Here is a 13965-nt window from a genome sequence, read left to right on the forward strand (position 1 = left end):
TCTTCATGTTGATCGTATCTACTATACGACTCATGCTCGACCTTTCGGTCTCCGTGTTCCGAGGCCATGTCTGTACATGCTAGGCTCGTCAAGTTAACCCTAAGTGTATTGCATGTGTAAATCTGTCTTACACCCGTTGTATGTGAACGTAAGGATCTATCACACCCGATCATCACGTGGTGCTTCGAAACGACGAACTGTAGCAACGGTGCACAGTTAGGGGAGAACACTTCTTGAAATTGTTGTAAGGGATCATCTTATTTACTACCGTCGTTCTAAGTAAACAAGATGCATAAAAATGATAAACATCACATGCAATCAAATAGTGACATGATATGGCCAATATCATTTTGCTCCTTTTGATCTCCATCTTCGGGGCTCCATGATCATCATCGTCACCGGCATGACACCATGATCTCCATCATCATGATCTCCATCATCGTGTCTTCATGAAGTTGTCTCGCCAACTCTTACTTCTACTACTATGGCTACCGGTTAGCAATAAAGTAAAGTAATTACATGGCGTTGTTCAATGACACGTAGGTCACACAATAAATTTAAGACAACTCCTATGGCTCCTGCCGGTTGTCATACTCATCGACATGCAAGTCGTGAATCCTATTACAAAAACATGATCAATCTCATACATCACATATCATTCATCACATTCTTCTTGGCCATATCACATCACATAGCATACCCTGCAAAAACAAGTTAGACGTCCTCTAATTGTTGTTTGCATGTTTTACGTGGCTGCTATGGGTTTCTAGCAAGAACGTTTCTTACCTACGCAAAACCACAACGTGATATGCCAATTGCTATTTACCCTTCATAAGGACCCTTTTCATCGAATCCGTTCCGACTAAAGTGGGAGAGACTGGCACCCGCTAGCCACCTTATGCACCAAGTGTATGTCAGTCGGTGGAACCTGTCTCACGTAAGAGTACGTGTAAGGTCGGTCCGGGCCGCTTCATCCCACAATACCGTCGAAACAAGATTGGACTAGTAACGACAAGCATATTGAACAAAATCAACGCCCACAACTACTTTTTGTTCTACTCGTGCAAAGAATCTACGCAATAGACCTAGCTCATGATGCCACTGTTGGGGAACATAGCAGAAATTCAAAATTTTCCTACGTGTCACCAAGATCTATCTATGGAGAAACCAACAACGAGGGGAAGGAGAGTGCATCTACATACCCTTGTAGATCTTCAAGCAGAAGCGTTCATGAGAACGGGGTTGAAGGAGTCGTACTCGTCGTGATCCAAATCACCGGAGATCCTAGTGCCGAACGGACGGCACCTCCGCGTTCAACACACGTACAGCCCGGTGACGTCTCCCATGCCTTGATCCAGCAAGGAGAGAGGGAGAGGTTGAGGAAGACTTCATCCAGCAGCAGCACAACAGCGTGGTGGTGGTGGAGGAGCGTGGCTTCGCCAAGCACCACGGGAGAGGAGGAGGAGGAGAGGCAGGGCTGCACCAATAGAGGGAGAGAACTCATCGTGTATAGCAGCCCCAAACCTCAAATATATATAGGGGAGGGAGAGGGCTGCGCCCCATCTAGGGTTCCCCCCCCCCAAGGGGTGCGGCCAGCCCTAGATGGGGCTTGGGGAGGCGGCCAAGAGGGGAAGAGAGGGGAGGCGCGCCTGGGGTGGGCCTTAGGGCCCATATGCCCTAGGGTTTGCCCCCTCCCACTCTCCCTTGCACCTTGGGCCCCTTGTGGGGGGCGCACCAGCCCACCTGGGGCTGGTTCCCTCCCACACTTGGCCCATGCAGCCCTCCGGGGTTAGTGGCACCACTTGGTAGACCCCCCGGGACCCTCCCGGTGGTCCCGGTACATTACCGATAAAACCCGAAACTTTTCCGGTGACCAAAACAGGACTTCCCATATATAAATATTTACCTCCGGACCATTCCGGAACTCCTCGTGACGTTCGGGATCTCATCCGGGACTCCGAACAACATTCGGTAACCACATACAAACTTCCTTTATAACCCTAGCGTCATCGAACCTTAAGTGTGTAGACCCTACGGGTTCGGGAGACATGTAGTCATGACCGAGACGTTCTCCGGTCAATAACCAACAGCGGGATCTGGATACCCATGTTGGCTCCCACATGTTCCACGATGATCTCATCGTATGAACCATGATGTCAAGGACTCAATCGATCCCGTATACAATTCCCTTTGTCTAGCGGTATTTTACTTGCCCGAGATTCGATCGTCGGTATACCGATACCTTGTTCAATCTCGTTACCGGCAAGTCTCTTTACTCGTTCCGTAACACATCATCCCATGATCAACCCCTTGGTCACATTGTGCACATTATGATGATGTCCTACCGAGTGGGCCCAGAGATACCTCTCCGTTTACACGGAGTGACAAATCCCAGTCTCGATTCGTGCCAACCCAACAGACACTTTCGGAGATACCTGTAATGCACCTTTATAGCCACCCAGTTACGTTGTGACGTTTGGTACACCCAAAGCATTCCTACGGTATCCGGGAGTTGCACAATCTCATGGTCTAAGGAAAAGATACTTGACATTAGAAAAGCTTTAGCATACGAACTACACGATCTTTGTGCTAGGCTTAGGATTGGGTCTTGTCCATCACATCATTCTCCTAATGATGTGATCCCGTTATCAATGACATCCAATGTCCATGGTCAGGAAACCGTAACCATCTATTGATCAACGAGCTAGTCAACTAGAGGCTTACTAGGGACATGGTGTTGTCTATGTATCCACACATGTATCTGAGTTTCCTATCAATACAATTATAGCATGGATAATAAACGATTATCATGAACAAGGAAATATAATAATAACTAATTTATTATTGCCTCTAGGGCATATTTCCAACAGTCTCCCACTTGCACTAGAGTCAATAATCTAGTTCACATCGCCATGTGATTAACACTCACAGGTCACATCACCATGTGACCAACATCCAAAGAGTTTACTAGTGTCACTAAACTAGTTCACATCATCATGTGATTAAGACTCAATGAGTTCTGGGGTTTGATCATGTTCTGCTTGTGAGAGAGGTTTTAGTCAACGGATCTGTAACATTCAGATCCGTATGTACTTCGCAAATTTCCAGGTCATATTGTAAATGCTGCTTCCACGCTCCACTTGGAGCTATTCCAAATGGTTGCTCCACTATACGTATCCGGTTTGCTACTCAGAGTCATTCGGATAGGTGTTAAAGCTTGCATCAACGTAACCCTTTACGCCGAACTGTTTATCACCTCCATAATCGAGAAACATATCCTTATTCCTCTAAGGATAACTTTGACCGCTATTTGATGATCCACTCCTTGATCACCTTTGTACTCTCTTGCCAGACATGTGGCAAGGCACACATCAAGTGCGGTGCTTAGCATAGCATACTGTAGAGCCTACGTCTAAAGCATAGGGGACGACCTTCGTCCTTTCTCTCTTTTCTGCCGAGGTCGAGCTTTAAGTCTTAACTTCATACCTTACATCTCAGGTAAGAACTCCTTCTTTGACTGATCCATCTTGAACACCTTCAAGATCATGTCAAGGTATGTGCTCATTTGAAAGTATTATTAAGCATTTTGATCTATCCTTATAGATCTTGATGCTCAATGTTCAAGTAGCTTAATCCAGGTTTTCTATTGAAAAACACCTTTCAAATAACCCTATATGCTTTCTAGAAAATCATTTCTGATCATCAACATGTCAACAACATATACTCATCAAAAATTCTATAGTGCTCCCACTCACTTCTTCTGGAAATACAAGTTTCTCATAAACTTTGTATAAACCCAAAATCTTTGATCATCTTATCAAAGTGCACATTCCAACTCCGAGATGCTTACTCCAGTCCATGGAAGGATCGCTAGAGCTAGCATACCTTTTAGCATCCTTAGGATCGACAAAACCTTTCTGATTGTATTACATACAACCTTTCCTTACGAAAACTGGTAAGGAAACTCGTTTTGACATCCATCTGCCAGATTTCATAAATGCAGCTAATGCTAACATGAATCCGACGGACTTAAGCATCGCTACGGATGAGAAAATCTCATCGTAGTCAACTCCTTGAACTTGTGAAAAACTCTTTGCCACAAATCGAGCTTCATAGACGGTGACATTACCGTCCACGTCCGTCTTCTTCTTAAAGATCCATTTATCTTAATGGCTTGCCAATCATTGGGAAATTCCACCAAGTCCATGCTTTGTTCTGATACATGGATCCTATCTCGGATTCCATGGCTTCTAACCATTTGTTGGAATTTGGGCCCACCATTGCTTCTCCATAGCTCGTAGGTTCATTGTTGTCTAGCAACATGACCTTCAAGACAGGATTACTGTACCATTCTGAAGCAGTACGCATCCTTGTCACCCTATGAGGTACGGTAGTGACTTGATCCGAAACTTCATGATCACTATCATAAGCTTCTACTTCAATTGGTGTAGGTGCTATAGTAACAACTTCCTGTGCCCTGCTACACTAGTTGCAGTGACGGTTCAATAACCATACTAAGTCTCCACCATCCTCCCACTCAATTCTTTCGAGAGAAACCTTTCCTCGAGAAAGGACCCGATTCAAGAAACAATCCATATTGCTTTCGGATCTGAATTAGGAGGTATACCCAACTGTTTTGGGTGTCCTATGAAGATGCATTTTATCCGCTTTGGGTTCGAGCTTATCAACCTGAAACTTTTTCACATAAGCGTCGCAGCCCCAAACCTTTAAGAAATGACATCATAGGTTTCTCTAAACCATAATTCATACGGTGTCGTCTCAACGGAGTTTCGTGGTGCCCTATTAAAGTGGGTGCGGTTGTCTCTAATGCCTAACCCATGAACGATACTGGTAATTCGATAAGACACATCATGGTATGCACCATATCCAATAGGGTGCAACTATGATGTTCGGACACACCATCACACTATGGTGTTCCAGGTGGTATTAATTGTGAAACAATTTCCACAATGTCTTAATTGCGTGCCAAAGCTTGTAACTCAGATACTCATCTCTATGATCATATCATAGACATTTTATCCTCTTGTCACAATGATCTTCAACTTCACTCTGAAATTACTTGAACCATTCAATAATTCAGACTTGTGTTTCATCAAGTAAATATACTCAACATTTACTCGAATCATCTGTGAAGTAAGAACATAACAATATTCACTGCATGCCTCAGCACTCATTGGACTGCACACATCAAAATGTGTTGCTTCCAACAAGTTGCTATCTTGTTCCATTTTACTGAAAACGAGGCTTTTCAGTCATCTTGCCCATGTGGTATGATTTGCATATCTCAAGTGATTCAAAATCAAGTGAGTCCAAACGATCCATTTGCATGGAGTTTCTTCATGCGTATACACCAATAGACATGGTTCGCATGTCTCAAACTTTTCAAAAATTAGTGAGTCCAAAGATCCATCAACATGGAGCTTCTTCATGCGTTCTTATACCAATATGACTTAAATGGCAGTGCCACAAGTAAGTGGTACTATCATTACCATCTTATATTTTGGCATGAAAATGTGTATCACTACGATCGAGATTCAATAAACCATTCCTTTAGGTGCAAGACCATTGAAGGTATTATTCAAATAAATAGAGTAACCATTATTCTCCTTAAATGAATAACCGTATTGCGATAGACATAATACAATCATGTCTATGCTCAACGCAAACACCAAATGACAATCATTCAGGTTTAATACTAATCTTGATGGTAGAGGGAGCGTGCGATGTTTGATCACATCAAACTTGGAAACACTTCCAGCACATATCGTCAGCTCACCTTTAGCTAGTCTCCGTTTATTCCGTAGCTCTTTTATTTCGAGTTACTAACACTTAGCAACCGAACCGGTATCTAATACCCCGGTGCTACTAGGAGTACTAGTAAAGTACACATTAACATAATGTATATCCAATATACTTCTATCGACCTTGCCAGCCTTCTCATCTACCAAGTATCTAGGGTAATTCTGCTCCAGTGGTTATTCCCCTTATTACAGAAGCACTTAGTCTCGCGTTTGGGTTCAACCTTGGGTTTCTTCACTAGAGCAGCAGCTGATTTGCCATTTCATGAAGTATCCCTTCTTGCCCTTGCCCTTCTTGAAACTAGTGGTTTCACCAACCATCAACAATTGATGCTCCTTCTTGATTCCTACTTTCGCGGTGTCAAACATCGTGAATACCTCAAGGATCATCATATCTATCCTTGATATGTTATAGTTCATCACGAAGCTCTAGCAGCTTGGTGGCAATGACTTTGGAGAAACATCACCATCTTATTGGAAGATCAACTCCCACTCGATTCAAGTGATTGTTGCACTCAGACAATCTGAGCACAAGCTCAACGATTGAGATTTTCTCCCTTAGTTTGCAGGCTAAGAAAATCGTCGGAGGTCTCATACCTCTTGACGTGGGCACGAGCCTGAAATCCCAATTTCAGCCCTCAAAAACATCTCATATGTTCCGCGACGTTTCGAAAAACGTCTATGGTGCCTCAACTCTAAACCGTTTAACTGAACTATCACGTAGTTATCAAAACGTGTATGTCCGATGTTCGCAACATCCACAAACGACATTTGGGGTTCAGCACCCTGAGCGGTGCATTAAGGACATAAGCTTTCTACTGTCCGTATAATCGCTACTGTCAACTTTCAACTATATTTTCTCTAGGAACATATCTAAACAGTGGAACTAAAGCGCGAGTTATGACATAATTTGCAAATATCTTTTGACTATGTTCAGGATAATTAAGTTCATCTTATGAACTCCCACTCAGATAGACATCCCTCTGGTCATCTAACTGATTACATGGTCCGAGTCAACTAGGCCGTGTCCGATCATCACGTGAGACGGACTAGTCATCATCGGTGAACATCTTCATGTTGATCGTATCTACTATACGACTCATGCTCGACCTTTCGGTCTCCGTGTTCCGAGGCCATGTCTGTACATGCTAGGCTCGTCAAGTTAACCCTAAGTGTATTGCATGTGTAAATCTGTCTTACACCCGTTGTATGTGAACGTAAGGATCTATCACACCCGATCATCACGTGGTGCTTCGAAACGACGAACTGTAGCAACGGTGCACAGTTAGGGGAGAACACTTCTTGAAATTGTTGTAAGGGATCATCTTATTTACTACCGTCGTTCTAAGTAAACAAGATGCATAAACATGATAAACATCACATGCAATCAAATAGCAGTGACATGATATGGCCAATATCATATAGCTCCATTGATCTCCATCTTCGGGGCTCCATGATCATCATCGTCACCGGCATGACACCATGATCTCCATCATCATGATCTCCATCATTGTGTCTTCATGAAGTTGTCACGCCAACGACTACTTCTACTTCTATGGCTAACGCGTTTAGCAATAAAGTAAAGTAATTTACATGGCGTTGTTTAATGACACGCAGGTCATACAATAAATTAAGACAACTCCTATGGCTCCTGTCGGTTGTCATACTCATCGACATGCAAGTCGTGATTCCTATTACAAGAACATGATCAATCTCATACATCACATATATTCATCACATTCTTCTTGGCCATATCACATCACATAGCATACCCTGCAAAAACAAGTTAGACGTCCTCTAATTGTTGTTTGCATGTTTTACGTGGCTGCTATGGGTTTCTAGCAAGAACTTTTCTTACCTACGCAAAACCACAACGTGATATGCCAATTGCTATTTACCCTTCATAAGGACCCTTTTCATCGAATCTGTTCCGACTAAAGTGGGAGAGACTGGCACCCGCTAGCCACCTTATGCACCAAGTGCATGTCATTCGGTGGAACCTGTCTCACGTAAGAGTACGTGTAAGGTCGGTCCGGGCCGCTTCATCCCACAATACCGTCGAAACAAGATTGGACTAGTAACGGTAAGCATATTGAACAACATCAACGCCCACAACTACTTTGTGTTCTACTCGTGCAAAGAATCTACGCAATAGACCTAGCTCATGATGCCACTGTTGGGGAACGTAGCAGAAATTCAAAATTTTCCTACGTGTCACCAAGATCTATCTATGGAGAAACCAGCAACGAGAGGAAGGAGAGTGCATCTACATACCCTTGTAGATCGCTAAGCGGAAGCGTTCAAGAGAACGGGGTTGAAGGAGTCGTACTCGTCGTGATCCAAATCACCGGAGATCCTAGTGCCGAACGGACGGCACCTCCGCGTTCAACACACGTACAGCCCGGTGACGTCTCCCACGCCTTGATCCAGCAAGGATAGAGGGAGAGGTTGAGGAAGACTCCATCCAACAGCAGCACAACGGCGTGGTGGTGATGGAGGAGCGTGGCAACCCTGCAGGGCTTCGCCAAGCACATACGGAAGAGGAGGAGGTGTCACGGGAGGGAGGGAGGCGCCAGGGCTTCAGGTATGGCTGCCCTCCCTCCCCTCCACTATATATAGGGGCAAGGGAGAGGGGGGAGGCGCAGCCTTGCCCCTTCCTCCAAGGAAGGGGTGCGGCCAAGGGGGGGAGGAGTGCCTCCCAAGTCAAGTGGAGGCCCTCCCCCTTAGGGTTTCCCCTCTCCCATGCGCATGGGCCTTGGGGGGCTGGTTCCCCTAGCCCATTATGGCTAGGGCGCCCCCTTACAGCCCATGCTGCTGTATTGGACGTGGTGGAACAATTTCCGGACCTCCAGACCCCTCCGGAATCCTCCGGAACCTTCTGGAAGCTTCCCGGTACAATACCGAAAAAACCCGAACTTTTTCCGGAACCCGAACAACAACTTTCCATATATAAATCTTTACCTCCGGACCATTTCGGAACTCCTCGTGACGTCCGGGATCTCATCCGGGACTCCGAACAACATTCGGTAACCACATACAAACTTCCTTTATAACCCTAGCGCCATCGAACCTTAAGTGTGTAGACCCTACGGGTTCGGGAGACATGTAGACATGACCGAGACGTTCTCCGGTCAATAACCAACAGCGGGATCTGGATACCCATGTTGGCTCCCACATGTTCCACGATGATCTCATCGGATGAACCACGATGTCAAGGACTCAATCGATCCCGTATACAATTCCCTTTTCCAGCGGTATTTTACTTGCCCGAGATTCGATCGTCGGTATACCGATACCTTGTTCAATCTCGTTACTTTGGCAAGTCTCTTTACTCGTTCCGTAACACATCATCCCGTGATCAACCCCTTGGTCACATTGTGCACATTCTGATGATGTCCTACCGAGTGGGCCCAGAGATACCTCTCCGTTTACACGGAGTGACAAATCCCAGTCTCGATTCGTGCCAACCCAACAGATACTTTCGGAGATACCTGTAATGCACCTTTATAGCCACCCAGTTACGTTGTGACGTTTGGTACACCCAAAGCATTCCTACGGTATCCGGGAGTTGCACAATCTCATGGTCTAAGGAAAAGATACTTGACATTAGAAAAGCTTTAGCATACGAACTACACGATCTCTATGCTAGGCTTAGGATTGGGTCTTGTCCATCACATCATTCTCCTAATGATGTGATCCCGTTATCAACGACATCCAATGTCCATGGTCAGGAAACCGTAACCATCTATTGATCAACGAGCTAGTCAACTAGAGGCTTACTAGGGACATGGTGTTGTCTATGTACCCACACATGTATCTGAGTTTCCTATCAGTACAATTATAGCATGGATAATAAACGATTATCATGAACAAGGAAATATAATAATAACTAATTTATTATTGCCTCTAGGGCATATTTCCAACACAGGCCTCACCTGGTAGAAGGTCGACGCTTCAGCATCAAGCTCCAAGAGACCTTCGATGTTGATACGGTACGCAACGATGACAAGTTTTTTATGTTATTTTTGCACGACTCTCTGCTTCTTCAACGTGTAATTTTCGTCTTTTACAATTCGACTAGCTTATCCCATGCCATGCAAGACGCTATGTCTTGGAGAAGATGGATTTTAAAGATCATGAAAGCACGAAAACAAAGATAATTCAACTAAGGACCCATCATGGTTATGATTTTGCTGTAAAACTATACAATTCTGTGAACTCATCCAATTTTGGTTGCCCGAATTGGGAAGCCCTTTCCAAGGCGTATGATTTTCATGAGGGTATGCTTCTCACCTTCGATCTTGGTGATCCTAACATCGACAAAAATGATATGACCATTTGGGTCCTTGTTGACATGCTTCCAGTTCTACCGCTGTGTGAGTTTCTTAAACATATTTACTAAGTAATTTATATTGTTAATTTCAAAATATTTGACAGCTTATTTCCATTGACAGCTTATTTTCATTCTTCAAAAAATGTATGGAAGATGGTAGACAGAACCTACTACTACAATGATGAAGCACAATTAACTTATAAGGAGAAAGATGGTCTTATCACTTTTTTTACTGATCTTGAGAATTACAATAGCTATTATCGAATTCCTCAAAATTATGGTCCATATGTGCCACTAGTGCATGCGGCGTGCTACGGTAACATCAATGGAGATATCATGGTAAGATTTTCTACTATTACGACATCCGTGCATCTTTAAACATTGCTAACTACATTGCTAACTACAAAGTTATTACTATGTTTTTGAACAGAAGATCCCGATGGATTGTGTGCCTCATCTGATGTCGCCAAGAGGTCGCGTTGAAGTTATGAGCTTACGGCCACCACGGCCAGGTCAGCCACAGTATCTACATCACTCCTGTCCATACCGGATTTCTAAAAGCGAGGAAGCCATGATAATAAATGATTGGAAAAAATGTTTCAACCATCGTAGAGAGCTACTTGGAAGCAACATTGTGCGTAGGCCAATACTTGGAGACAGGATGATCTCCGTTCTTCATTATGGAGAGTTCAGTTTCCTTAATGAAGAGTCAATGCCTATCTTGTTTTATGATATTTTACGTAAAAGAGGGTAGAGTAGGTCCTATGAGAGGAGTAGGTCCTAGGTAGAATGTGTTATTATGTGCTATAATGTGTTAGAGTTGATGAGGAGGATGAGGAGTTGTGATTATGACTAGTGACCAACTTGTTATGTATATGATGTCTCATTGACGAACATTGTTTGGTGGTGATGACTACTGGTAATGAATATGTTATTTAAACAGACTAGTTCATGAGTAGTTGTTATTGTATAAAAGATATATCTATTTAAACATATACAACGCCAAAATATTAAAAAGAAAACATAAATGTTAGCAGTAGCGCTGGCCCAAAAACGCGCTACTAGTAATTGAACTTACCAGTAGCGCTGGTCTATAAACACGCTACTGCTAGAAAATAGCTTTAGCGTCGTAGCAGTAGCGCTGGTACCCGCGCTACTGGTAGCACAAAAACAAGCACTACTAGTAAGCTTTTCTGTAGTAGTGCATGATTCAAATGGACATAGACTAGCTAGCTTGTCTAAAGATCTATCCATAATCGCTGATAAAGCATTGGAGCAGTCAAACTAGACTAAAACCGATAGGAGAGTCCGATGTATCGCCAAGTCAATGTCTTCCCTGATTGCATGTAACTTGTACTCCAGAGCATCGCTACAATAGAGGAGACGTTTGTATGCTGCAATCATAGAGCCCTTCTTGTCTCTCAAAATCATGCCAAAGCCCGTCGAACTATCCGCTTGAGACGTTTGTATGCTGCGAAGATCACAGAGCCCTTCTCATCTCTCAAAATCATGCTAGAGCCTGCCGAACTGTTCGCTTGACAATAGGAGCCGTCCACTGACAATGTCGTCGAGCCAGGTGTTGGGAATGGCCATGGCTGCGACCGTGGCTTCAGCCTGGATTTTTGTGGATTGTGTGGATCATGGTTGCTCTTTCCCCCCTCCAATTAGGTCTTGCATGGCTTTGCTACTTGCTGACATGACACTTTATGTGTGTTGATGTTGACTATGTGCATCCTAGTTGTCCATAGGCCGGGTATGCTCTCATTGTATTTCTATCTGTTGATACAACATTTTGAGTCGACAAAAAAGTCATTTAGCAAAAAATTAGCTATCTACCTTTACTAAGGAAAAGCCTAGCAGTAGCGCTAGTTTTAGGCCTAGTAGTAGGGCGGGGGACCGCGCTATTCCTACGGCGCTACAGCTAAAGGGTAGCAGTAGCATGGGTTTACCCGTGTTACTGACATACTTACTTAGCAGTAGCGCTTTTGGTAGAACGCGCTACTGGTAGTTACCAGCAGCGTGCCTCTCTACCCGCGCTACTACTATTATTACATATGTTATTTCTTTTTCGTTTTATGTCGTATTCATAGACCATTATACACGTTTTCATACAGTAGCAATTTAGAGATTTCTTTTATATCATAATGAGTTACTACATCATTGGGTGAAAGAACCATGGATTAGTTTCAAGTTGATGGATCCAAAGTGACCAAATCATGGATTAGCGTGACTTGGTCACTCTGGATACATCCACTTGAAACTAATCCGCGGTTCTTTCACCCAATGATATAATAACTCATCATCATCATCATCATCATCATCATAATACACCATCAACTCTAACCCATTGTAGCATATAATAACAACTTCACATCATCATCATAGTCATAATCAACACTAACTAATTGTTCTTAATACCTAGGACCTACTCCTCTCTCCTAGGTAAAATACCATAAAAGAGATAAATTGGTCCATCTCCATAATGGAGAATGGAGATAAACCTATCTCCAACTTGTGGCTTGCGCACATTCATGTTGTCTCCAATTAGTTGTGTGTGTGCATTCATCACTTTGCTCCATTCTTTGATTTTGAACCTTCCATCATTTGAAGAAATTGAGTATGTAGTATAGTAAGCCTTCGAAGGAGTTGGTCATAAGCTAAGCATATGCATATAACCTTCGGTAAAAAACATGTAAGGCACAACCTCCTCCGGGAGCCTCTATTGAAAAACATAATAGTAACATATATAGTTAGCAATGTAGTTTATATACTTAAGAAGAATGTATGCAATAAAGTTACCATCATTAACAAAATCTTATCAAGTTTTTGGCAATAAAGTTACCATCATGCAATTTATGGACTACTGGCACATATCCAGTAAAATTTGGGAGGATAGAATGATTGGTTTTAAAGGCCTCAACATCATCTATGAATGAGACAATATAACCTTTCTCCTCATAATTAAGCTCGGAGTCATAGCTATAGTATGTCTTGTCTACACCCTTTCGGGTATTTTTGGAAGATAAGAAATAAGCTGACAATTATAAATAAAGATGTTTAGTACCAATGAACACCAAATATTTTTAAATTAACAATATAAATTACTTAACTTAACAAATTAGTTTGACAAATTCACATTTAGGAAAAACTGGAGGCATATCCACATCCACCCAGATATCGATATCATCATCATCTTCTTCTTCGAGACGAATATCAAATGTTATTTGCATACCCTCGTCAAATCCATATGCCTTGCAGAGAGCTTCCCAATTAGAGCAACCGAAATGGGAGTGATTTTCCATATTGAACAGATTAACCAGAAACACATAACCATGTTTAGTTCTTATAAGTAAGGCCTCCTCCTCTCTGTATTCTCAAAGTCTTTGAAACCGAGCTTCTACAATACATATGGTCTTGCATGGCATGGGATGTACTAATCGAATTGAAAAAAATCCAGGAATCACACGTTGACCAAAAGAAGCACAAGTGATGATATTAATTATGATGAAATGCTTGCCGTTGCGTACCGTACAAACATCAAAGGTCACGTCCAGCTTCACGGTGAAAAACCTATCATTTTGCAGGTGAGGATACCTGTCGCACAAACCCCGTTCATCGTAGCAGTATTGAACTCCAGGATCCTATCATCATTAGACATCTCATGTGTTTAAAATTGAAAGATTAAACTTCTGAATATTCATCACGGGTTGACTTTCGGTCTGTCGAGTCTTCCTTGAAAACTCTCATCTCACGTGGTGTATACGGTGGGCACTCCCTCTCTGATATTTTCGATCGTCTGTGACAGTCGCTCCT

This window comes from Triticum aestivum, chromosome 5B (genome assembly GCF_018294505.1).
Source record: "Triticum aestivum cultivar Chinese Spring chromosome 5B, IWGSC CS RefSeq v2.1, whole genome shotgun sequence".
NCBI lineage: Eukaryota > Viridiplantae > Streptophyta > Magnoliopsida > Poales > Poaceae > Triticum > Triticum aestivum.